The 26836-nt window shown below is 47.5% G+C and overlaps 1 protein-coding gene and 1 pseudogene across 2 annotated transcripts in view; one reads left to right on the top strand and one right to left on the bottom strand.

The window, feature by feature from the left end:
• The window catches only part of LOC120926518, a 574555-nt pseudogene that overhangs the window by 515733 nt on the left and 31986 nt on the right, over positions 1-26836 (top strand).
• The window catches only part of LOC120928403 (zinc finger protein 300-like), a 1021177-nt gene that overhangs the window by 992578 nt on the left and 1763 nt on the right, over positions 1-26836 (bottom strand). The window lies entirely within an intron of this gene.

Here is a 26836-nt window from a genome sequence, read left to right as displayed (position 1 = left end):
TTCCCGATGTTCTATGACTTCCGTCACTATCAAAGAAAACAATGTGAGGTTGTATTGTTTGTGCGGATCGTTCCCACACCTTGTATAATATTACACGTGTAGCGCTACCTCCGAAGGAGCTGCTGGGGAAACAGAGGAGGGGACAGGAGGTCAGTGGGTGGATGGGTTGCAGTGGGGTGAATTAGGAGATGGTCCCAATTTCACTATTTGTGATCGGTTTTCCAAAAAGGAGGAGAACCAGGATAAGATATTTCGGGTGGCACGTTACCTCTATCTTCTCGCTGTCCAGAGCGGAAACGAGAGTCTGAAGAATTCCAATGTCCACACGATACACTTCTCTTTCTGGGATTTATTTGTAGAACTTAGTAGAAAATAAATTGGAGGGGTGGAAGGGTAAGTAGGTAGGTAGGTTCTTGCTTCCAGCCAAAAGTTCTCGTCACCACTCTAGCCAGAGTGGGTATTGCTCCCCCGGATAGGTCCCTCTCACTGGCCTAGCAGCCGGGATGGCTCACGGAATAAAGTCCAGTCTCTGCCACAGACCTTCCTTTATGAGGAGACACTTTTGGTCCAGAATCCCCTGACACAGGATTCAGCACCCGGATCTGAGTGAGTGAAAAATTTATATAGCGCTGCACATGCGAACTGAATCGCCTCTGGGTGCTTGTTTGTCCTTTTCTCCTTTGACCTCAGAAGAGATGGGTCTTGATCTTTCTGGTTCTCCTCCAACCGAATGCTGGTTGGTAAAGCGTTCCATAGTCTGGGTCCTTGGACCGCAAATCTTCGTTCTCCTTTGGACTTGTATCTGGTTTTGGGTATTTGGAGTAGATTTTGGTTGGAGGATCGCAGAACGCAATTGGGGTTGTAGGCTTTTAGTTTTTCACATAGATATTGGGGGGCATTTCCCAAAATACATTTATGTGTCAGACAGAGTGCTTTGAAAGTGATTATGTCTTTCACTGGCAGCCAGTGAAGGCTTCTCAGTGGTGGAAGAGAGTTTTGAAGGACTGGTTTAGTGATCGAGAGGTAACTCTTATGGATCACTGCCAGGCCTCCTCCTCTTTGCCCCACTCTGTTTTCTGTTATTATGCGATAATTCTCAGGCACCAGTTCGTGAGATAGCTGTGAGATAGCTTTCTTAATGAGGAGGCAGTCTAAATTGCATTGTAAGATGAGATCATGAATTTCGGCTCGGTGTCTTACTGCTGATCTTGTATTGACCAGAGCGCATGATATGCACTTAGGTTTGGATAAGCAGGTGTAGTGTTTGACTGTCGTTCAGTCCTTAAGACTTTTTTGGTGGCGGCTGGTAATATTGAGGCCAATGGCTTTAGTCTCCATATGGTTGCAGCCGAGTAACTCAGTTTAGTCATAGTTTCTGGCACACTGGGGGGGCAGATGCCGATAAGGGGGGGGTGGGGTTTCAGTAAATGACTGGTGGGCGATTCACTGAATCCTACCTCCCTGGTTGATCCAGAGCAAGGCGAAAAACCCCTGTCTGTGCTATGCCAATGTGCGTGGCAGGGGAAAAAATTCCTTCCTGACCCCCCTATTGGGCGATCGGACGTGGCCCTTGATCAAGTAGTGAAAGGAGTAGAAAAGGGGCGGTTTAGGCTGGATAATCGCGGGAATCCACACTAGGCCACGGTTGAAGCCGCAGACTTTCCTGGCTGTGGATGCAGGCGCCACGAGCCCCTAGCAGGATAATATGGCCCCGGTGGCATCTGTGAGGGGGGGGACTGGCTGGGGTATCGGCCGAGATTGAAGGACCGGGGGGGGAGCCGGAGAGAGCGGGGGGGGCAGCCGGGAGAGAGCCGATGATTGCAGCCCTGCATGTCAGCCTGTCAGGGGGAGGGATGCAGCTCCGGGGTGTCTGGCGATGGCTGGGGGATGCTGCTAGGATCAAAGGGGTGGATTTATGTGCTGCTGGAGATAGCTGGTGTGGCGCGCAGCTAGGCCGCGGGTGAAGCCGCGGCCTTTCCTAAACCTGGCAGCCGGGAATCGTTCCACGAGGAGACAAGGTGGCGCGAGGGGCACCGCCGCGGCTTATCCTGAAAAGGACGGCTGTCAGCGGAGCTCAGGGAGGTGGGATAGCCCTGTGCACCAGGGGCTTACCTTTGCCGTGGAAGGAGGGATGAAGGAGGGAGCCAGGGGAAGGCAGATCGCAAAAAGTCGGCCGGAGCGAGTGGAGAGCTGAGGTTGGGGGTTGGTGTGCCTGCGTGAGGACCCTGCCTGGCTGATTTAGTCCCTGAGGAGAGCCGACACGTGTTTGGAGCGTCCAGCTCTCGTTGCCCTAAGGCAGTGTTTCTCAATTCCAGTCCTCAGGCCCCCCCAACAGGTCAGGTTTTCAGGATTTCCATTATTTTGCACAGGTGATTTGATCAGTTTCACTGCCTTAGTAATCACCACAGCCTTTTCATCTGAGGGAAATCCTGAAAACCTGACCTGTTGGGGGGGCCTGAGGACTGGAATTGAGAAACACTGCCCTAAGGTGAGCAGACTCGCAAGAGAGCGTCCTACTGCACCGCTAAGCTGGGAGAGACTGGGGCGAAGTGATTGATCCTCAGCTTCAACAAACACTCTCAATCAAGGTGGTGTCATCTGTATTTTCAGACAGAGAGCTTGCATCAAGTCAGACACAAACTGATGGCCTTGATCGCTAATGAGCTTGGCCGGGAACCCCACTCTTGTGAAGATTCCCAGCAGAGCATCAGCGACCTTGTTTGTCCGGAGGCAGGAGAGAGCCACCGCCTCTGGATAACGTGTGGCATAGTCTATAACTGTCAGGATAAAATGTTTGCCTGAACTGCTAGGGATGGCCAAAGGCCCAACGATATCCACCGCCACCCTCTTAAAAGGTTTGTCAATCACAGGCAAAGGTTTTAGCGGAGCCCTATGTACATCCCCTACCTTGCCAACTCTCTGGCAGGTAACACAGGACCAACAGTAGTCAGCTATGTCAGTGAGCATCGTAGGCCAATAAAAGTTATGTATCAACTGCCCTCGGGTCTTAGTGATTCCCAAGTGCCCTGCTAGGGGAACCTCATGAGACACTTTTAGTAGCTGTCCCCTAAATTGGCTGGGTACAACCAGCTGCCTGCTACTTGTGTCAGCCTCATTCCCCTCTGCAGGTAAACCTTCTCTGTAAAGTTTCCCTTTGTCCCAGTAGACCTTTTGTTTGCAATTCTCTGCAGGGGGCATTTTTTTGCATTGATACATGTCCCCTGGGGCAGGAGCCGGGTCCCCAAACACTTTTTATGCCAAAAACTTGCATATTAACCTTTACAATTAGCACTTTTGATTTCCATGTTCGTGTCCCATAATCTTTAGCAGTGTTCGCACAAACTTTTTGCCTGTTCGCATGTTCTGCTGAAAACCGATCCGAGGGGGGAGGTGTGTTTGGCTCATCCCTAGTGCTTTCACACTGGGGTGGGGGGCGGGAGCGGTAAAGTGCAGCTAGTTTTAGCGGGGCTTTAATGTTGTTTTAGTGACGCTATTCGGCCGCTAGCGGGCGCTATTAACACCTGCTAGAAGCCAAATAAAGGGTTAAAGTGGAGGTCCACCATAAAAATAATTACACCAAAATGCTACAAAAAAAGTGAAAACAAATGTTTTTACTTACCAGAAATAGCGGTTGCTATGCGAATCTTCCTAATCTGCCTCTTCCTAGTCCACGCCTGGTCTTCATCCTCGCATTGTCTTGTGGGGAATGGGGCGCACTGCCTTCTGGGAACTGTGTGTATCCCAGAGAGCGGCCGCCCATTCATACAGCGCCGCAAGACTCGCGCATGCGCAATAGGAAACGGGCAGTCAAGCCGCAAGGCCCCATTGCCTGTTTCCCTTAGTGAGGATGGGGGCGTCTGGACCTGCCACGATCGAGAGATCGGCCTCGGGGGGGGGGGGGGTGACATCGCGGGCACCTAGGACAGGTAAGTGTCCTTATTAAAAAGAAAAATGGAGGTGGAACCCCACTTTAAATGCGCCCTGCATGGGGAGACGTTTTTCAGGCGCTTTACTGGCGATATTTTTAGCCCACAAGTGTCAGAAAAACACTCCAGTGTGAAAGGGGTCTAAAAGTGATAAAAAAATAATTTAAAGGGGCAGTTTAAAAATAAAAAAACTATAATAATTATTTATATAAAACATGTTGGTGTAATGTCTCCCTACATTGTAAAGCGCTGCGAAAACTGTTGGCGCTTTATAAATTCTGTATAATAATGATAATAATTAAAAAAAGATTTAAACTTGAAAACAAAAAGTGGCAGAAAAAGCCCGGTCAGCAAGTGGTTAAAAGGGGGGGAGGGGTTCTCTTTAGGTTGTAGTGAATGAGAAGCACATGGCACTGATTGACTCCAGATGTGAGTCCCCTCCCCCTCTCTCTGTGTTTGTAGTCAGCATGGCCCTGGGATGTCTGTGAGGGAGGGGCCCTCTTTGTGAATATCCCCTCCCTGTCCTGTGTTTGTAGTCAGCATGGCCCCAGGACGTCTGTGGGGGAGGGGCCCCTGTGAGGAAGCTGGCTCACAATGTGATTGGAGTCTTCCCAGATCCGTAGTGCAGACACAGAACATCCCTCACACCTCTCAGCCAGGACAAGAAGCCTCCATCTTCCATCGGGGAACACAGAGGAGAACTTTCCCCTGATTGTGGACACTTGTGAGCCGGAGGAAGAGAAGCCGAGAGTTGGGAGAGATTTCCCCCTTCATGTCCAGTCACCGTGCTGGGAAGAGTCAGAAATCACCCGACCATAGAAGAGGAGCCAAGAGAGACTATCCGAGAGGACCCCAACCATAGAAGACTCATCAGAGGAGCCAAGAGGGACCATCCGAGAGAACCCCAACCATAGAAGACTCATCAGAGGAGCCAAGAGGGACCATCCGAGAGGACCGCAACCATAGGAGACTCATCAGAGGAGCCAAGAGGGACCATCCGAGAGGACCCCAACCATAGAAGACTCATCAGAGGAGCCAAGAGGCACCATCCGAGAGGACCCCAACCATAGAAGACTCATCAGAGGAGCCAAGAGGGACCATCCGAGAGGACCCCGACCATAGAAGACTCATCAGAGGAGCCAAGAGGGACCATCCGAGAGGACCCTGACCATAGAAGACTCATCAGAGGAGCCAAGAGGGACCATCCGAGAGGACCCCTACCATAAAAGACTCATCAGAGGAGCCAAGAGGGACCATCCGAGAGGACCCCAATCATAGAAGACTCATCAGAGGAGCCAAAAGGGACCATCCGAGAGGACCCCAACCATAGAAGACTCATCAGAGGAGATCCACATTACCCTCCAGACCAGGACACCATCAGCCAGGTATTCATCTCCCACTGACCACAACTACCTTCCTATCCCCCTGGCACCAACCTGCTCCTCTGTCTCTCCAATGCCTCCTGTCTACCCCCATCCTCCTGTCCTCTCACTTTTCCTTGTCCCCTTATTGTTCCTTTCTCACCTCACTGTCCCCCTGTACCCTATCCACTCCACTCCACTCTCCCCCCCCATCCACCTCCATGTCCCCCCATTTCCACTCTTTCTACCCACTGACCCCATGTCCACCCCCTGTCTCCTCATTGCCCTTCCCATCCATTGTTGCGTCTATCAAGCCTACTTGTCCATGTCCACCCCCATGTTACCCCATAGCACACTGTGCATCCCTTGTCACCCCCCACTGCCTATTCCACCCCACTGTGTCCAGTCTTCCCCTCTACTCCCTTGTCCACCACATTGTTGCCTGTCCACCCACTGCCCCCAGTCATCTCTACTACCCCTTCACCCCCTCTTTCACCACTGAGCACCAGTGCCTCCTCTTGCTCCTCAGCACCTGAGCACCTCTTCCCCCAGCGCTCCTCTATGAGCACCTACAGTATGTTCCCTATTGTTCCTACTAATCTATAATGCCCAACATTTCCCCTCTGTGATACATTTTTGTTTCCCCTCTGATCTCCCCCACATTGACCACAGATAGCAGACACCCCCCATCCACTGTGACCACAGATAGCGGACATCCTCCCCTCCACTGTGACCACAGATAGCAGACACCCCCCCTCCACTGTGACCACAGATAGCGGACATCCCCCCTCCACTGTGACCACAGATAGCAGACACCCCCCCCTCCACTGTGACCACAGATAGCGGACATCCCCCCTCCACTGTGAACACAGATAGCAGACATTCCCCCTCCACTGTGAACACAGATAGCAGACATTCCCCCCTCCACTGTGATTACAGATAAAGGGCATTTTTCCTCTCACTGAACACTCACTGCCCCTTCTCCACCATTTGCCCTCCTGTCCCCTCACTGCCCCCTGTCCACCCCGATCCTGCCTGTCCCCCACTGCTCTCCTTCACCTTACTGTCCCCCCACTTCCCCCCTGAACCCCTTTGCGCCCTGTTTATCCTATGTCCCTCACTCCCCCCCTGTCCAGCCCCTGTCTTCCCAATGCCTTTCACCATTGCCCCCCCATCCCCCACTGCACACTTTCCATCCCATGTCCTCCCCTCCCACACTGATCAGATATAAGATAAATGTAAAGTGGGGTGATAAGATGATGATTGTAGAGATATGTGAATTGAGTGCTGTTACAGATTTGGGTGGGAATAGTCAGCTCTTGGGTCTAGGATTGAAGGAACTGACACCTGGTTGGTAATGACCCCCCTGACAGGCTTGTGTACAGACAAAGGAGGGTCACTGTCACCTCACTGGACCTTTCATCTGTACAATCGGAGGGGGGATGGGATGTTGTGTGATCTCAGATGGGGGCAGAAGAATGTCTACTGTGTCCTGTGTACAGAACCCCTGAGAGCCACAAAACGATTGTATGGAGTCTGATCAGCAGATTGCATGCAGATTGTAATCCAGCAGATCTGTGTGTGTATGGTGTCCTTGCAGACCAGGCAGCAGAGAAATCTTTACAACACGCAGCTCTTTATTGTGGTTTGTTTGTTTTTTTGGTTACTGGTTTGCGCGGGTTTGGAACCTTTGGTTCCCATATTTTCTTTCAGAGGAGGAATCGCCATGTAGTGGAAATCGATCGTAAGTCCTGTGTCTGGTGTGGGGGCAGAGGCGGCTCCTTAAATAGGCAAATTAGGCAGTCGCCTAAGGCCTCGCACTCACAGGGAGGCCCGCAGCCGCCTAACTTACCCGATGCATTTCCCCAGTTTTGAGGGACAGGGGACCTTAACGCTGCTGTGCTCAGGCAGCGTTATGAGCCAGCATGCCCTCAGTCAATGATGTCATAAGGGGGCGGGTTCACCGGGTGGCCCTCACCCCTTAGTTATTAAAGAGCAGGATCTGAGGCCTTCCAGATTCCGATAAGCCCCCTGCCGAAGACCCCCAAAACAACCAGCCAGGGTTGTGGGGAAGAGGCTCTTGTACTTGAATTATTTTCCCCATCATGGGTGTGAGTGGGCCCCCATGTCAAGTTTTGCCTAAGGCCTCACAAAGCCTAGAGCTGCCTCTATGTGGGGGTGTACATGGGGAGTGGGAAGAGTGAGTAAACGCAAGGATTTTAGCTTGTAGGGGAGCCTGAGGAACCCCAGAAGTGTGTGCTGATTAGGGTTAGACTAGATCTGACTGGCTGATCCCCAACCCTGAGGCCCCGAAATCTCCGAGTGGACTGTCCGCTGAAAACGGTCTGCCGGACCGTTTTCAGCGGACATGTCCGCTCGGAGATTTCGGTCTGATGGTTGTACACACCATCAAACCAAAATCCACGCGGACAGACATCGTGGCCACTTGCGCGACGCCGGAAGGTCAATGCTTCCACGCATGCGGCCGATCGGACATATCCGGTGAGTCTGTACAAACGACCGAACATGTCCGACGGACATGGTTCCAGCGGACATGTTTCTTAGCATGCTAAGAAACATTGTCCGCTGGAAACCTGTCCGATCCGCCGGACATTTGTCCGGTCGGCCGTACAGACAACCATACATGTCTGCTGAAACTGGTCAGCGGACCAGTTTCAGCAGACATGTTCGGTCGTGTGTACGAGGCCTTAGAGTGCACCAGATTGTATGTAAGATTTGTATCTGCCTGTGTGTGGTCAGCCAGCTAGATATGGGTGGAGTCTCCCTCTAATGGTGATCAGATGCATTGCAGGCTGTGCCGAGTCTATCACAGCTGGTATTACTGGCTAACAACAATCTCCCTCTCCTTCCCTCCTCCACCAAACAAGGTCCTTGCCTCGGTTTTCCTGCTCTCATTGCCCGCCCACCTCTGACATCATCTTCCCAATTTGACAGCTGGGGTTGAGGTTGCAGGCTTGATCTGTCGCCCTTTCCTTACCGCGACTGTGGACGGGGAGTGCCACCCCATTAATGCCACCCATAAGTGCCACCTGTGTGTGTAGATCAAGGGAAACGCTGGCAATGCAATTAAGTCTGCTGCATCTGCACAGTCTAGTGGGAGAGATTGGGAGCTCAGTTGAGTGAAGAATTACAAGGGGAAATTGTAGAGGAAGTGAAGAAGATCATTACAATTTAGAAACTGTTACAAGACTGTTGCCATAGGAGACAGCGGTCCTACTCATGCGGATGTGGTGTCTAGCTGGATGCCTTTCCCTGCATGGCTGTCTGCCTATACAAGTCCCGGAGTCTGACAATACACGGGGGGATTGGGGGTAGTGAAACCTCATGGTTGATCAGTGGCTTTACTGCCCCTCAACTGCTACCTACTCTAGCTGCAGAGGCAGCAGCTTGGGGTGTACACATGCCATGGTGGCAATGCCCACTGATGGTGACCCCTTCAATGAATAGGGTTGCTTGTGTGGGGTCCAAGGGGTTTAAAGCAAGTGTTGAGGAGGCAATATAATGACTCAATGCCTGTGCAATGCCCTCTGAAGAGAAAACATGAATGGCTGTTCAGAGAACATTGCACATGTGAACAAGTCCTTATGGTACTGTAATCATTATGGTGGTGATCAGGGACACTGTAACTGGTGTGGTGGTGATCAGGGACACAATGACTGGTGTGGTGGTGATCAGGGACACAATGACTGGTTTGGTAGTGATTATTGGTAATAATTGGTGTGGTGGTGATCAGGGACACTGTAACTGGTGTGGTGGTGATCAGGAACACTGGGACTGGAGTGGTAGGGATCAGGAACACTGGCACTGGTGTGGTAGGGATCAGGGACACTGGCACTGGTGTGGTGGTGATCAGGGACACTGGGACTGGTGTGGTCGTGATCAGGGACACTGGGACTGGTTTGGTGGTGATCAGGGACACTGGGACTGGTGTTGTGGTGATCAGGGACACTGGGACTGGTGTTGTGGTAGGGATCAGGGACACAATGACTGGTGTGGTAGTGGTTATTGGTAATATGACTGGTGTGGTGGTGATCAGAGACTCTGTGACTGGTTGTCTTGCATACACACAGTCACACCAAATTCCGACGTACAACACTACAACTAGGGATGAGCTGAACACACCCCCGTTTGGTTTGCACCAGAACTTGCGAACACACCAAATGTTCGTGTGAACTTTAGAGCCCTGTTAAAGTCTATGGGACGCGAACGTTTGAAATCTAAAGTGCTAATTTTAAAGGCTAATATTCAAGTTACTGTCCTAAAAAGTATTTGGGGACCTGGGTCCTGCCCCAGGGGAGTGTTTGGGGACCCGGGTCCTGCCCCAGGGGACATGCATCAATGCAAAAAAAAGTTTTAAAAACTACAGTTTTTTCAGGAGCAGTGAATTTAATAATGCTTAAAGTGAAGCAATAAAAGTGAAATATTCCTTTAAATTTCATACCTAGGGGGGGGGTGTAAAGTATGCCTGTGAAATAGCGCATGTTTCCCGTACTTAGAACTGTCCCTGCACAAAGTGTCATTTCTGAAAGAAAAAAGTCATTTAAAAATGACTCGCGGCTATAATGAATTGTCGACTCCCGGCAATTCAGAGAAAATTCATTCATAAAAAATAAAGCGTGGGGTCCCCCCAAATTCAATTACCAGGCCCTTCAGGTCTGGAATGGATATTAAGGGGAACCCCACCGTCAATTTAAAAAAAATGATGTGGGGTTCCCCCCAAATATCAATTCCAGACCCTACGGGTCTGGTGTGGATTTTAAGGGGAACTCCACCCCAAATAAAAAAAATGGCGTGGAGTTCCCCCAAATATCCACACCAGACCCCCTTATCTGAGCATGTAACCTGGCCGGCCGCAGAGAAAAGAGGGGGGATGAGAGAGCGCCCCCCCCCTCCTGAACCGTAGCAGGCCACATGCCCTCACATGGGAAGGATGTCCCCATGTTGATGGGGGACAAAGGCCTCATCCCCACAACCCTTGCCCGGTGATTGTGGGGGTCTGCAGGCGGGGGGCTTATGAGAATATGGATGACCCCTTTAACAAAGGGGACCCCCAGATCCTTCCCCCCTATGTGAATTGGTAATGGGGTACATTGTACCTCTACCATTTCACGAAGGAAGTGTAAATAATTGTAAAAAAAAAACACACACACCGTGGAAAAACGTCCTTTATTAAAAAAAAAAAAAAAAAAAAAACAGCAATGGTAATCCACTCTCGATCCCGGGGGCTCCAACGTTGTCAGTATCCAGCGATGAGTGATCTCCTCTCCACCGGGGTCCAGTGATGAGAAGATCCATCCAGGTCCGGAATTCAGAGCGCAGCATCGCCGGCCGCCTGTCTCCACCGGAGACAGCCTGTCGAATGACGCGGCTGGAGCTAGTGACATTTCTTATGTAGGTGAGGCGGGGCCACTTTCTTATGTAGGTGACCCTGCCCCCCTCTGACGCAAGGATAGGATAGGAGGTCAGAGGGATATGGGGTCACGTGATGGGTGGCCCCGCCTCACCTATATAAGAAATTCCTGGGAATTTCGCATTCGTTTTAACAAATGATAACAAATGCACAGAATCCAAAAGATCCGACATAAAAAATACTTTATTTTCATTTCGTTGTGACAACAGTTCGATATAGATAGAAGATTCCTCATGACGGTGACAGTAGTGATCTGTGCGAATCTGCGGTTGAATGTGCCTAACCTAACTCTATTTAGTCCAAGATTATTCTACATAGAGAGGAAAGATTCGACATTATAGAGACATGAAGATTCAACGAAGCAACTAAAAACATACGATCGCCGCGAGCGGACATTTATGGTTAAATGCTCCGCCCATAGGCTATAGAAGAATTCTAATGTTGGTTGACTAGTAATAATAATTAATAAAAATAATTTATTACTAGTCATACAACATTAGAATTCTACTATAGCTTGTGGGCGGAGCATTCGACTGGAAATGTACGATCGCGGCGTCATACAGTTTAGCTGCTTCGTCAAATCCTCTTATGCCGCGTACACACGTTTGGAAATTCTGGCAAGAAAGCCGTGGATTTTTTTTTCCAACGTAATATTGGCTCAAACTTGTGTTGCCTACACACGGTCACACAAAATTCCGACCGTCAATAACGCGGTGACGTACAAAACGTACGATGAGCCGAGAAAAATTAAGTTCGAAAGGCAGTGCGGCTCTTCTTGATCCTGAGCATGTGTGGATTTTTGTGCGTCGGAGTTGCATACAGACGATTGGAATTCCTGACAAGAACTTTTCTTGTCGGAAAAATTGAGAACCAGCTCTCAAATTTTTGTTGTCGGAAATTCCGACAGAAAAAGTCAGATGGAGCCTACACACGATCGGATTTTCCGACCAAAAGCTCACATCGGACTTTTCTTGTCGGAAAATCCGATTGTGTGTACGCGCCATTAGAACATTCAACAGACACCATAAGCTTTCAATTAACAGGTTTGACCTTAATTAATTTGGATTTTCGAACGAATGCATTTTTTACAAAACAAAATAAATAAAAACAAATTTCAGGAGTAACTAAATAAATTTATTTTTTGGACGAAATTCCGAAACAAAATATTTCAGTGTGCGCATTCCTTTTGCAAACAACAAATAACCTTCAAAAATGTATTTGATGCAGTGACGGTTCCCCGTCATTTTAATTTTGTATCTGTTTGGTAAATCTTCAATAAATTCTATTGGAAAAAAAGACATGGAGATGTACAGATGCCCCTACAAGTGTCTCTGTTGACCTCAGTGGACCTGTGTGTCTCCCAGAATACAGCGGGGGGGGGGGGGGGGCAGAGAAGGCGCCGGACGTGGCGTAGGTCACTGTGGTGATCTATGCCTGGAAGTGGGAGCAAATACCTGTATTACACAGGTATCTACTCCCTCCTCCCCCTGAAAGGTGCCAAATGTGACACCGGGGGAGGGGAGGATTTCAAAAAGTTCAATTTTTTGGGGTGGAATTCTGCTTTAATGCCACGTACACACGATTGGACATTCCAACAAAAAAATGTTTTTCCGACGGAATGTTGGCTCAAACTTGTCTTGCATACACATGGTCACACAAATGTTGTCGGAAATTCCGACCGTCAAGAGCGCAGTGATGTACAATACTACGACGAGCCGAGAAAAATTAATGATCAATGACTCCAAACATGCATAGGATTTTTGTGCGTCAGAATTGGCTACAGACGATCGGAATTTCCGATGAGAACTTTTGTTGTCGGAAAAATTTGAGAACCAGCTTTCAAAATTCCGACAGCAAATGTCCGATGGAGCCTACACACTGTCGAATTTTCTGACAACAAGCTCACATCGAACATTTGTTGTCGGAAATTCCGACCGTGTGTACGCGGCATGAGTCTGCAACTTTTGGATTTTTAGACGGCTTGCCTAAAGTACCCACAAATCTGAACGCAAGCACATTGGCCAATCACTATGCAGCACATTTCTCTGAATGAGAACAACGAATGAGATTCTCCCGCTGGAAATTGTAATAAACTTTAAAAAAAAGTAGCCACTGGGAATAATATAGGGGTTTATTTTACTAAAGGCAAATCCACCTTTCACTACAAGTGCACTTGGAAGTGCAGTCGCTGTAGATCTGAGGGGGACATGCACGAAAATAACAAAAAAACAGCATTTTTGCTTGCCATGATTGGATGATGGAGATCAGCAGAGCTTCCCCATATTTCATATCTTCCCCTCAGATCTACAGCGACTTGTAGTGCACAGTGGATTTGCCTTAGTAAATCAACCCGATAGTGCCCTCAGTAAAATAAAATGTACAGGTACTTTGCGCAGCCAAGCCATTCTGCCAATGTATATATACAGGAGGCGGTCAGTAAGTGGTTAAACGTGTGTGATATATATATATATACACAATTGCATACATTTAATAATGCATGTTAAAAAAGAAAGCAACTTTATTCCGCCCTTTTTATTTATCAAATTCTGACTTTTATTTTTATTGTACAGGTGGATTGATGAACCAAGTTTTCGGTCATGTTGGACTTCATCAATACAACAAAGTCACATGGGAAATGAGCCGTATGGATGTTATAAGTGACTGAAAGTCTTTATCACAATTCACTGGAGGATTCACGCAGGACACAAGACATATCAGTGTTCTAAAAGTCATAAATGTTTTGGATCCTCTTCAACATTGATCCCACCACAAAGGACAACAAGAGAGAAGTAATTTCAGTGTTCTGGAAGTGACAATGACTTTACAGTAAAGTCCAACCCATGTATACATAAGAGGAGTCATTTCAGAAGATATTTCTTGTTTGGAATGTAATAAAGATTTTACAATGGAGGCAAAACGTATCACACACCAGAAGGTTCACACTGGAGAGAAGCCATATCAGTGTTCTGAATGTGACAAAGCTTTTACATCGAAGTCGCATCTTATCACACACCAGAGGGTTCACACTGGAGAGAAGCCATATCAGTGTTCTGAATGTGACAAAACTTTTACATCAAAGTCAAACCTTACCACACACCAGATGATTCACACTGGAGCGAAGCCATATCAATGTTCTGAATGTGGGAAAGCTTTTACATCAAAGTCAAGCCTTATCGCACACCAGATGATTCACACTGGAGAGAAGTCAATTCAGTGTTCTGAATGTTGCAAAACTTTTACACAGCATTACAACCTCATCAGACACGAGAAGACTCACACTGGAGAGAAGCCATATCAATGTTCTGAATGTGGCAAAGATTTTACACAGCATTACAACCTCATCAGACACAAGAAGATTCACACTGGAGAGAAGCCATATCAATGTTCTGAATGTGGCAAAGCTTTTATAGGCAAGAGCGATCTTATCATACACCAGAGGATTCACACTGGGGAGAAGCCATATCCTTGTTCTGAATGTAGCAAAGCTTTTACATGCAAGAATGAACTTGCTAAACACCAGAGGATTCACACTGGAGAGAAGTCATTTCAGTGTTCTGAATGTGACAAAGCTTTTACATTGAAGTCAAGCCTCATCCAACACCAGAAGATTCACACTGGAGAGAAGCCATTTCAGTGTTCTGAATGTGGCAAAGCTTTTACATTGAAGGCAAACCTTAACAGACACCAGAAGATTCACACCGGAGAGAAGCCATTTTAATGTTTTGAATATGAAAAAATATACAACCTCTAGAAGCTTAAAGTGAATAAATATAAAATTCCGCGCCTAATTATCAAAAGAAAAATTTAATTCTCAAAATCTGCTCCTCATAAACAATACTGAATTGTGAACATTAAAGGTGAAGATAGAGGGCGCTAAATTACACACATGTTGAGCCTTAATCAATATATGGTGCAAAAAACACAACCAATCAACCAATTGATTGGTAATAGTATGCTGAAACCTACAAAAACCTTTATAAGGAAACAAAATAAAATAAATAAACAATCAAAACCCAAAAGTTGCAGATGACACTGCACATTCGGTGATCACACATAAATGTCATTCAATGTGTAAAAAATTGTAAATATTAATAAAAGTCCCAATATTCAAGAGAAAAATATTCAAATCTTCTTCAATTGTTGTGATCTTCCTAGAGACAAAAATGAAAGAATGCCACCACCACACTTGAAATCTTCAATTTCCACCCAAGGTGCTTTGAAAATATAATGCTCCTACCAGAGCTTGTTGACCACTTTCGTTAGAAAAATAGTCAAACAAGCATATGCAGGATTGTGCCTGCGCACATGGGATAAGGATAGCTCAATCTTAGATCCAGACGCTCCAAAAGAGATAATATGTAAAAAGAAGAAACCAGGTGGAGCAAATAGCGTGATACCGTTTAATTAAAATAACGTTTAAAACATGGAAATGCCAAATGGTGGCCGCTTACTTCAAAGGGTGCCCACCCGGCACTGAGGCTGTAGACTTGTTACCCGCCAATCTGCGGTTCAAAATTCGGATCCCGGGGGAGGAAGCTAGCGCCGTCACACCGACACGAGATCCTTAGTGTCAACACCACAGAGCAGGGGGGACGTCACGTGACCAGGACCGCCTGGTCACTATTTTCAAAGCACCTTGGGTGGAAATTGAAGATTTCAAGTGTGGTGGTGGCATTCTTTCACTTTTGTCTCTAGGAAGATCACAACAATTGAAGAAGATTTGAATATATTTTCTTGAATATTGGGACTTTTATTAATATTTATAATTTTTTACACATTGAATGACATTTATGTGTGATCACCGAATGTGCAGTGTCATCTGCAACTTTTGGGTTTTGATTGTTTATTTATTTTATTTTGTTTCCTTATAAAGGTTTTTGTAGGTTTCAGCATACTATTACCAATCAATTGGTTGATTGGTTGTGTTTTTTGCACCATATATTGATTAAGGCTCAACATGTGTGTAATTTAGCGCCCTCTATCTTCACCTCTAGAAGCTTAAGCTGAGTATAATAGAAAGGGGGTGTACCATTGTCCAATATATAATAAATGGGAAAACTAGGAGATCGGTCCCCAACCGGGTCCCCCAAGACAAGGAGAAATGGACTCTCGGTACTGGCTCATTCAGCATAAATTTCAAGTTGTATAATAATAAATAATTGTATTAATACAGATTAAAAAAAACACATTGTCGGATACATTATATAATGCATGATAACAATCCATGTAGATCACCAGCATAATAGTCCCCTGAGAGGAAGGATCACATTGGAATAGTTGTTTGCGGATAACATGTCTCAACTAGTTTTGCAGCCTGAATATTGCTTCATCAGGAGAATATCTGCAATTTGATTATCAAGCAATCAATGTCATAACATTTACAAAATATACACACTCTATTAAGTTAAGACAGAGAAAAATACATAGAGGGGAAAAGGAGAGCGATGTTGCTTACCCGCAACCAGGTCCAATCAGAGCAAAAGCACCGCCAGAGGTTTCCCCCGCAGCAGCTAGGGGGAGGGACGTGCAAACACTGAACGTATATCTAGATTGGATAATGGTAATATATAGATGGATGTATAAACTACACACATAAGGAAACAGTGGCCAAAAAATAAGTGAAAGAAGAAAAAAGGGAAGGAAGAACAAAATAGGGGAAAAGAGAAATAAAAGGAGAGGGAAGGGAGGAAGAAAGAAGGAGTGTGGGGGAAGGTGGTTATTGAGAGGGGAGGGGGGAAATAAGGGGAAGGTATGGAGAAGGGGGAGTCAAAAAAAGATGTAAAAAAAGGAAAAGAGGAGAAAGGGAGGGGGAAAGGAAGAGAAAGGTAAAAGAGGGAGGAGAAAATGAAGGGAGAGGGGAGGGGGGGGGAAGAGGGGGCAAGAAAAGGAAGAAGGAGAAGGGGGCGATTGAAAGGGAAAGGGAGGAGAAAGAAAAAGAGGAAGGGAGGGGGATGGGAAAGAGGGAGAAGAAAAAAAACAAAGGAGGAAAAAGGGGGTATGTAAGGTAACTGACCTTAGATGAGGTACAAATAGTACTTGGGTGCGGGGCAGGAGAAGGGGTCTTAGTGCCTAAGCACCAGAACCCAACTAAAGTGCCTTGGTATTGCGAGGGATTAGCAGGTTGGTGGTCACCACAGGGGAACCACACACAGACACCGGCTAAGGTATCCTATGAGGTAGAGAGATACCAAAATATTGGTCATAGAGACAAATCAAGCTCCGCATAGTGGAGCAAAGTGGTCGTGTACAAGAAGGGATACTTACTGATGGTATAAAAGCAATGAGATAGTGTGTCCGCGCTAGGACTAGGGATTGCTGCTGCCTCCCTGTGTGTGCCCTCTATCGAGGGGTTGGTGTGAAAAAGTGTTATTGTTAAGGGAATTGGCGCTGCTATCCTGGTATTCAACTATGGCACAATGTGTTTATAGACAGATACGTGATTCAATAAATAGTGTTGGGTTCCCTCCTACGGTTGGTTCATGTAAAAAGAGTCACCGATCAATTGTGGGGTTCCCTTTTAATAAGGTGCAGTGTGTATCGCGTTATCATGTATGTTCACTCCGTGTGTTTTCCAAAAGGGAGACTCTATAAGAAAAAAGTGTGCTAAAAAAATATATATATAATAGGATGCACCAGTATTCAGAATTTTGCTCCTATCTTTCCTCTATGTGGTATATTAGTGAACGTGTCACATTTCAATTGAGCCTCTAGATGTCAGTCTTGTGCTCAAAGAAGATTTATAAAGAAAAAAAGGGAGAAGGACTGATTTTGCAAGTTTGTGTCACCTTTGCATATGTAACAAAAAAATTGTATCTAAATAGTGTTCAAAGCTGAAGTTTGTGTGGACTTAATTAGGTCCTATTTTCAGTGAAAAAAGATTTGTGCAAATAAAAGATAAAGAGTGTATAAAATAAATATATAAAAGTGGAAAATTTTAAATGTATATGTATGTATCTATATACATATATTTAATAAGGAATCACGTATATGTTATTTACTTATTAAATATATGTATATAGATACATACATATACATTTAAATTTTCCACTTTTATATATTTATTTTATACACTCTTTATTTTTATTTGCACAAATCTTTTTTCACTGAAAATAGGACCTAATTTAAGTCCACACAAACTTCAGCTTTGAACACTATTTAGATACAATTTTTTTGTTACATATGCAAAGGTGACACAAACTTGCAAAATCAGTCCTTCTCCTTTTTCTTTATAAATCTTCTTTGAGCACAAGACTGACATCTAGAGGCTCAATTGAAATGTGACACGTTCACTAATATTACCACATAGAGAAAGATAGGAGCAAAATTCTGAATACTGGTGCATCCTATTATATATATTTTTTTAGCACACTTTTTTCTTATAGAGTCTCCCTTTTGGAAAACACACGGAGTGAACATACATGATAACGCGATACACACTGCACCTTATTAAAAAGGAACCCCACAATTGATCGGTGACTCTTATTTACATGAACCAACCGTAGGAGGGAACCCAACACTATTTATTGAATCACTTATCTGTCTATAAACACATTGTGCCATAGTTGAATACCAGGATAGCAGCGCCAATTCCCTTAACAATAACACTTTCTCTTACTGATGGTATATTACAGAGCGCAGGCCACGGAACCCATGTCCACGGCACTCTCAAGCAAGCTAGCTGCTTAACCACTTCAATACCCGGCACTTTCACCCCTTCCTGCCCAAGACAATTTTAAGTTTTCAGCGCTGTCGCATTTTGAATGAGAATTGCGCGGACATGCGACACTGTACTCAAACAACTTTTTATAATTTTCTTCCCACAAATAGAGATTTATTTTGCTGGTATTTGATCACCTCCCTGTTTTTTTACTAAACAAACTAAAAAATACAGAAATCTTTGTTTCTGTTATTACATTTTATTTTCTCCTTCACTGATGGGCACTGATAGGCGCACTGATGGACACTAATAGATGGCACTGATGGCAGCATTGATGATAGGTACTGACAGTGTTACTAATTGGCACTGTGGTGGGCACGATTTTCTGTCAGAGGCTCCTTACCACGATCAGCGATGACTGACACACAGCACCACCGCGTGTTATCCTGCTGGACGTTCTATGATATCCATCAGCATAACAGAACCACTGCCGGGCCGTCATTCTGCTATAGGCGGGTGGGAAGTGGTTAAATAATCCCCAAACCAGTGACACAGATAACATCAGCCGTCACCGGCGTATGACATCACCAGGTAAGATCTCCCGCACCGCGCCAAGATGTCGCCTGCATGTGTGCTCGTCAAGCATCCACAGGGAAGAAACCAAGCCAAGATGTGCGCATGTGGGGAGGGGCGGTCCCACAGACATCAGGACTCATCCTCCACCAGGGAGATCACCAAGCCACTGGGGGGAAACTGTGAAGGCGCAAGTGACATCTAGTGGTGTCCCTAGAAAATTGAAGGCAGGCAACATGGCTCTGGATAACAAAGGACACTAATAACATAGATCTAAATACACAAAAGATACATGTCGGGATACAAAATTATATATAATGGCAAAAAAATAACATGTTTTTATATTTAAGTTTATAATTTTGTATCCCAACAGGTACCTTTTCGTGTATTAGATCTATTTTATTACTGCCCTTTGTTATCAGAACGATGTTGCCTGCCTGCAATTTTTAGACACCACTAGATGTCACTTTCACCTTTACTGTTTCCCCCCTGGCGGCTTGGGTGATCTCCCTGGGTGGAGATGAGTCCTGACATCTGTGGGACCGCCCTCCCCACTGGTGCACGTTCTTGTTGAGCGCGCATGTGTGCACCCTCTTTACGCTTCGCTGTTCGAAAGATCTGACCCGGTGATGTCATACGCCGCAACGGCCAGCGTTATTTGCGGCGCCAGTTGGTGATTTTTTAAGCAGCTAGCCTGCTTGAGTGGCGTGGGTGTGGGTTCCGGGGCCTGTGCTCTGCTAATATACCATATCTCTCTACCTCATAGGATACATTAGCCGGTGTCTGTGTGGTTCTCCTGTGGTGACCACCACCCCTGCTAACCCCTTGCAATACCAATGCACTTTAGCTGGGTTTCTGGTGCTTATACAATGAGACCCCTTCTCCTTCCCCGGACCCAAGTACTATTTGTATCTCATCTAAGTCAGTTACTTTACATACCCCCTTTTTTTTTCATCCTTTGTTTTTTTTATTCTCCCTCTTTCCCATTCCCTTCCTCTCTCCCTTTTTTCTTTCTCCTCCATTTTTTACCCTTCACTTTCTCCCCCCCTCCTTTTTTTCCTTTTATCTATTTTCCTTCTTTCTTTCTTTCTTTCTGGCAGTGGCGTTTTTTGAGCAGTAAAAAAAAAAAAAAAAAAAAAAAATAGTGGTTCTGAGAGAAGTTTTCAGCTGTAAAAACGCTCTAACGCTGATAAACGCTCAAAAACATCACTCACTCACCAGCGTTTAAACGTTTCTGATTCATTGAAAATAAAAAATTCTCACCAAAAAAACGCTGCTAACATAGGATAACGCTATTGCAAAAACGTTGAAAAAAGTTGAAAAACTCACTGCAAAGCTACTCTGGCGTTTTTATAGCGTTATTTTAACGTCCGTGTGCATGAGGCCTCATAGTCATAGAAGTCTTTGGAATGGAGCTCACTGCTAATTATGTATTCAGGGAGGGTTGAAGTCCCCTATCTCCAGACACCCCCAAATGGTACTAGTGGTGTCATGGAGAGGGGATAAACCACCCAGCCTGTAAGCTCCGTTCAACAAAACAGGCATTGTAAGAAAATTGTGTGAAATGTAACAATGATAACAAGACAAGGCTTAGGTGTGTCATCCTATAGTACTGGCATGTACCAACTTAAGGGGAAAGTGTAACTATTAACGTGGCGTATATGTTCAGTCCGCTGTTTGAGAGTGCGGCGGGCGTAGAAACAAGTGTGTGTTGTCCTATTTCTTCCAGAAAGGGAGAAGCAGATAGTGAGAACCCCATTGTTAACCATTATATAAGTATCCACAACAGTGGGGGTGTTTCACTGTTCAGGGCCAGACTGGAAATATATCCAGCCCTGGAAAACGTTCCTTACCAGCCCATAGCATTATTATACCAGTCCAAACATCATAACATCATTGTTTTCTTGTTCATAAAAGGGAAAACCAGACATTTTAAAGCACAGAGACCACCTTCCGCAAAAGAAAACACTACGGTAAGGGGGGTGGGTTACTGATATGATGGGGAAACCTTTATATCAGTGCCCCTTATATTATTGTATCAGTATTATATCAGTGACCCCCCTCAGACTAGCGGCAATGTCACTGACCTCCTCTCAGGGTGCACCGTGCAGGGGATCAGTCAGATGGCTTCAGGCAGGGCCGATTCCAGACAAGGCCACCAAGCCAGGCCTCGGGGCGGCAGTGGGTGCAGATCGGTGCGCTTTGTGACAGTTACAAAACCGCTGTGTATCTCTCCCTCCTGTCGGCATCATTTCTGTAACTGTCACAGCGCACCGATCTGCCTCCCTGTTCTAGCCACATGTGATCCTCCTATAGGTGCCTGGTCTCCCCCTAGCACTGCCTGTTTTCCTCTTCCTGAAAGCTGGGTGGATTCGTCAGGACACTGAGCGGGGGGGGAGCTTGCCTGTCTTAAAGCACAGGAACTTCTGTGAACTGCCCAGGGGTCCTAGATGCATGGAGGGCCTTTGAAGTTTCCTCCCAGCAGGTTTCGAGCAGTGGTAACAGGTCTCCTCAGATTGGTTCTCTTGTGTACAGGTCAGTTTCTGTTATCTGGGCCGGCCGTCCTGCTCCTCCCTGTCATCCTCACACAGATCCATTCCTCTTCGCCTGTCACTCTGCTCCTCTCAGATGCTTGTTTATCTCTCTCTCCCCCTCCCTTCCCTGACTTTTCCCCTGCAGACACTTTACCTTCACACATTGTGGTCCCAGGAACTACAAACATACAAATGTCTGCAACCCCCCCCCCACCCCCCACCTTGTACACCTCCAACACTGTCTCTTTGCTAGGCAATGGAGATCTCTCCCTCTCCCCTCCCTGCCAACAGCCCATTTACTTTTATACTATGGCTATTTATTACCAGCTGAGAGTATGCCCCATGCCCATCTCTGATTATCCCTCTCCAGTCTCCTTGAAAGCGATCTATCTGCCCTACCAGCACAAATCCTCCTCCTTTTTAATCCCTATACAGACCAGGATTTCCCCAGTCTCATTTGAGTTCTTCTCTACCCATACCCCATCTCATACCCACCCCCACTCCCACTTTTACCCCCCCTTTTTCTCCCCTACCCCATGGCTTAAGGAAGAACCCTGAGGTGGAGCATCTTTCTACTGCTGCTTGTGTGGGTGGGATGTGTACTGCACTAATCCCTGCTGACCCTCTTCTCCTATTCATCCCATGTGATTGGCGCAGTACACATCCCACCCGCACAAGCAGGCAGAAGTAAGATGCTCCACCTGGGGATCCTTCTTCAACCCCTGCAAAAGCACCACAAGAGAGGCCAGAAACTCTGATGGGGAAGGAAGAGGGGAATTGTCTTTCCCTGTTGTAATATTTACCCTGTTCCTCCCCTGTAAGTTTATACCTTTTTTTTGTGCTTGTGTATGTTAAAAATGATTTTGTGGTGTATTGTTAGCAAAAATATTGTTTTTATATTTTTTTTTAGAGGTGCCCTGTCAGGTAGGCTGTACGGGGCCCCGTGATTTCTAACATCAGCCCTGGCGCTGCGGCAACACAGGGGTGAAAAAATCCTCTCTACTGTCACTTGTCAATACAGAAGCGCTGCTGTATTACAAGTGACAGCGCTCTCCGCCCGACAGCCCGTTTAGACCCTCTCTGCTCTACCAAACACAGTGTCTATCTATCTCTATGTGAAAGCAGAGAGGGGAGGGGGGAAGGGGTGGGGGGGTGTACACAGGCAGGAGATGCTCCTCTAGGGTGACCACATTTCCAAACTACCATTCAGGACACCCCCTTCCCAAATATCATGTGGGATTTATGATTTCTCCAATCACAAGAAGGGGGGCGGGGACCTGTGCTCCTCCTGGCAATTCCCGGCCAGGGCAAGTACCGTCAGTGAGTAAAGCGGTGATGTGGCGCCCTTTTTTGGGGTCATCAGATTGGCCGGGGGGGGGTGGCAGGGGCGTACCAATAGGGTGGCGGCGGGGGCGTCCGCCCAGGTACCACACATTGAAGGGGTGTCAGTGGCCGAGTGACTTCGCTATGTGGGGTGCACTCCATACCCAAGTCGGGTGATAACTGTCCTAATCATCCCAAGGCATCCCTGCTGGGTCCTGGCTGCTCCATTTCCCTTAGGTGTTTTTTAGAACACCCCCATCGCCGCGGCCGCAATGGACTAGTCCAGATTGTCCACTCGTTTTATTCACTGAATTCCCTCCTGCTAGCTCCGCCTCCACCCTCCACTGCGGCCCTCAGCCTGGTCAGTCATCTCTCTCCGCTGGGGCGGCTCGGCTGCTGCTTTCACATACAGACACAGGCAGTGAGGCAGGATCAGGAATCGAATCCATCTGGACCTCCCAAGTTACTCCCTAGCAGAGGCTGAGTCTGAGAGCCTGAGGCTGGACAACAGTGGTGAGGGGGGGGGTGGGGGTGTTGCATGAAGAAGAGCCTGGAGGAGTGTGTCTGCCTGCTCTGCCACCCTGTGTGTGCTGACCTGATTTGGGGGGAGGGGGACCCCCCTGCCATGTGCACAACTAGCACTGTATGTAGTAGCTGACTTGATTTAGGGGGGTGATTGATGTGCCTACCACCCCCTGCCATGTGTACAACTAGCACTGTATGTAGCTGACTTGATTTGTGGGGGGGGGGTGATTGATGTGTCTGCCACCCCCTGCCATGTGTACTAGCACTGTATGTAGCTGACCTGATTTGTGGGGGGGGGGGGGTGATTACTGTGTCTGCCACCCCCTGCCATGTGTACTAGCACTGTATGTTGCAGACCTGATTTGGGGGGGGGGGGGGGGGGGGGGGGGGGTGATTACTGTGTCTGCCACCCCCTGCCATGTGTACTAGCACTGTATGTTGCAGACCTGATTTGGGGGGGGGGGGGTGGGGGTGGGGTGATTACTGTGTCTGCCACCCCCTGCCATGTGTACTAGCACTGTATGTAGCTGACCTGATTGGGGGGGGGGGGGTGATTGCTGTGTCCGTCACCCCCTGCCATGTGTACTAGCACTGTATGTAGCTGACCTGATTTGGGGGGGGGGGTGATTGCTGTGTCCGTCACCCCCTGCCATGTGTACTAGCACTGTATGTAGCTGACCTGATTTGGGGGGGGGGGTGATTGCTGTGTCCGTCACCCCACCCCCTGCCATGTGTACTAGCACTGTATGTAGCTGACCTGATTTGGGGGGGTGATTGCTGTGTCCGCCACCCCCTGCCATGTGTACTAGCACTGTATGTAGCTGCCCCAGGGCTGTCTTAATGAGAGGGCACACTGAGCACTGCCCAGGGGCCCCAGTTGCATGGGGGCCCCTGCTCTTTCCCCAAAGCAGGTGTTCCTTGGGCCCCGGGCTGCCCCTCTACATCCCAGATATCCCTCCAGCACTCTGACCCCTCTACACCCTAGATATCCCCTACCTCCTACCTACTTGATGTCTGTTTACCTGCACTGTCTCCATTGTAGGGGCCCCAGAGCATTGCTTTGCCCAGGGGCCCATGATGCTATTAAGACAGCCCTGATTTGGGGGGGGGGGGTGATTACTGTGCCCGCCACCCCCTGCCATGTGTATAGTGTAACACTGTAGCTGACCTGATTGGGAGGGTTGCAGAATGTAGGCATATGTGATTTACAGTGTGCAGAATGTAGACATGTGCGATTTACAGTGTGCAGAATCCAGGCGTTTGCTATGCTATGGTTTTGTTAAAAAAAAAAAAAGCAGTATTATCTGTTGAGTAAATGTTATAAATAATTGAAATTGGAAAATAAGTTATTAACTTACTTAAACCTATGTTTTTTTTTTTTTTTTAAGTTGATGTAAAGTTTACAAATTCGTGCAATACATGTTCTTGAAAACATGAAAAAAAATTGTGGGTGTTTTTCCAGGTAAACGTTGGGGGGGGGGGGGGGTGCCAGATGTAGGATCCGCCCCGGGTGCCAAATGCTCTAGGTACGCCCCTGGGGGGTGGCTGTGTCAGTTTCATTGCGGGACACTGTATTGTCCTGGGATCAATGTGCCCGGGACAGACCTGCAAAATACGGGACTGTCCCGGGCAATCTGGGACACGTGGTCACCCTACGCTCCATGGACATGCAGTGAATTACAGCTTCTCTTCTGCAGCCCATCTCTGATGTTAGTTGGGTGACTGGAATGCTCACTACTGAAAGGGGGAAGAAGGGGGGTTGATGCCAGAGGAATGTGTATTGATGGAGGGTGGGCTCCAAACTAATCTGGGGAGAGGAGAGCTCTGTACTTTGGAGGGAGGGTACTTGCATGTGCACAGATCCCCCCTAAACCCTGCACTCCATGCACAGATCACCCCTAAATCTTACACTCCATACACAGATCACCCCTCAATCCTGCACACTGTACACAGATCACCCCTAAATTCCCCCATACACAGATCACCCCTCAATGCTGCACACCATACACAGCTTACCCCTCAATCCTTATAAATGTTATATGTAGGTGCACCTGTATGATTTTTCTGTTAGTATATGTGCGCTTTCAGGGTTGGGGGACTTTCAGTTTTTTTTGGCAGGGGGGAGGGGCGACATTGAAGGACCCGGCCTTGGGGCGGCAAAGGAAGTAAATCCGGGCCTGGCTCCAGGTTGACGGTTATGGTTTTCCTATAGTATCCTCTCTACAGTCCACACATGTCTGACTTCTCCCATGGCCCCCTGTGACGAACGCGGATGCCCCCTGCTCAGATCCATGATTGTTAGGCTGGCGGCCGCCCACTATATAACTAACAACTCATCAAACCGGGGCATGGGGTAGTCACCTGCAGTGGTGATGGCATTCAGCTTCCGGTAGTCCACACAGAACCTGGTCGTCTGATCCTTTTTGGGGACCAGGACTACTGGGGACGCCCAGGCACTGTGGGACTTCTAAATCACCTCCAGCTGCAGCATTTGCTCCACCTCCCTTTTCATGTCGACCAGCACCTCCAGGGAGACGCGATAGGTTGACTGTTTAATGGGAGGATGTCCCCCGGTGTCCACCTGGTGGATAGCGAGGTGTGTCCTCCCAGGTGTCCCCGTAAACCTGCTACCATGTACTGCCAGCACTCTCTTCAGCCCAGGGACCGGGGTGGGGGTCAGTTTGGAGTTTATTAGGAGTTCCGAGTCTACCTCCCGGTGTCAGCTAGCAGGTCTAAAAGTGGATCAGCCTCCTCAGGCTCCGGCCTGCTGCAGACCAGCATCACATAGGCCGTGTGCTCATGATGGGCTTTGAGCATGTTCACATGAATGGCCTTCTGCCGTCTACTCCCTTCTCCCAACCTGACCAAGTAGGTGACATTATTCAGATGCTGGGTGATGGTGTACAGGCCTTCCCATGCTGCTTGGAGTTTGTTCTTCCACAGGGGAAGCAGAACATACACCTGCTGACCAACGTTATATGTCCGCTCCCTAGCATTACGGTCATACCACTGTTTCTGCCTGGTCTGGGCATCGGTCATGTTTTCCCGCACAATTCCCACCAGCGTCTCCATTTTCTCTCAAAATTTTAGGACGTAATCCACAACCGAGACCTCTGGGTTGGCAATCTTGCCCTCCCAGGTCTCACGGATTAGGTCCAGGGGCCCTCTTACCCTCCGTCCATACAGAAGTTCATATGGTGAAAAGCCTGTGGACTCCTGAGGCATCTCTCTGTAAGAAAACAGCAGATGAGGCAGATATCATTCCCAGTCCTTGCCCTGGGAGTGCACAAAGGTGTCCAACATTTGTTTCAGGGTGCCATTAAAAAGCTCGCACAAGCAGTTTGTTTGTGGATGATAAGCACTGGCCATGATGAGTGAGTGAGTAACTTCTATAATGCTACAAATGCAAACTAAATCGCCTCAAGGTACTTTTTCCATTCACCGTTGTACTGATCCTTCAGAAGAGGCGGGGCTTAAGTTTTTTCCTGAAGGCCCGATGGTTTTCT

This window comes from Rana temporaria, chromosome 2 (genome assembly GCF_905171775.1).
Source record: "Rana temporaria chromosome 2, aRanTem1.1, whole genome shotgun sequence".
Taxonomy (NCBI): Eukaryota; Metazoa; Chordata; class Amphibia; order Anura; family Ranidae; genus Rana; species Rana temporaria.
Note: the sequence above shows the minus strand (reverse complement) of the source record. Positions and strands in the feature narration are given on the sequence as shown.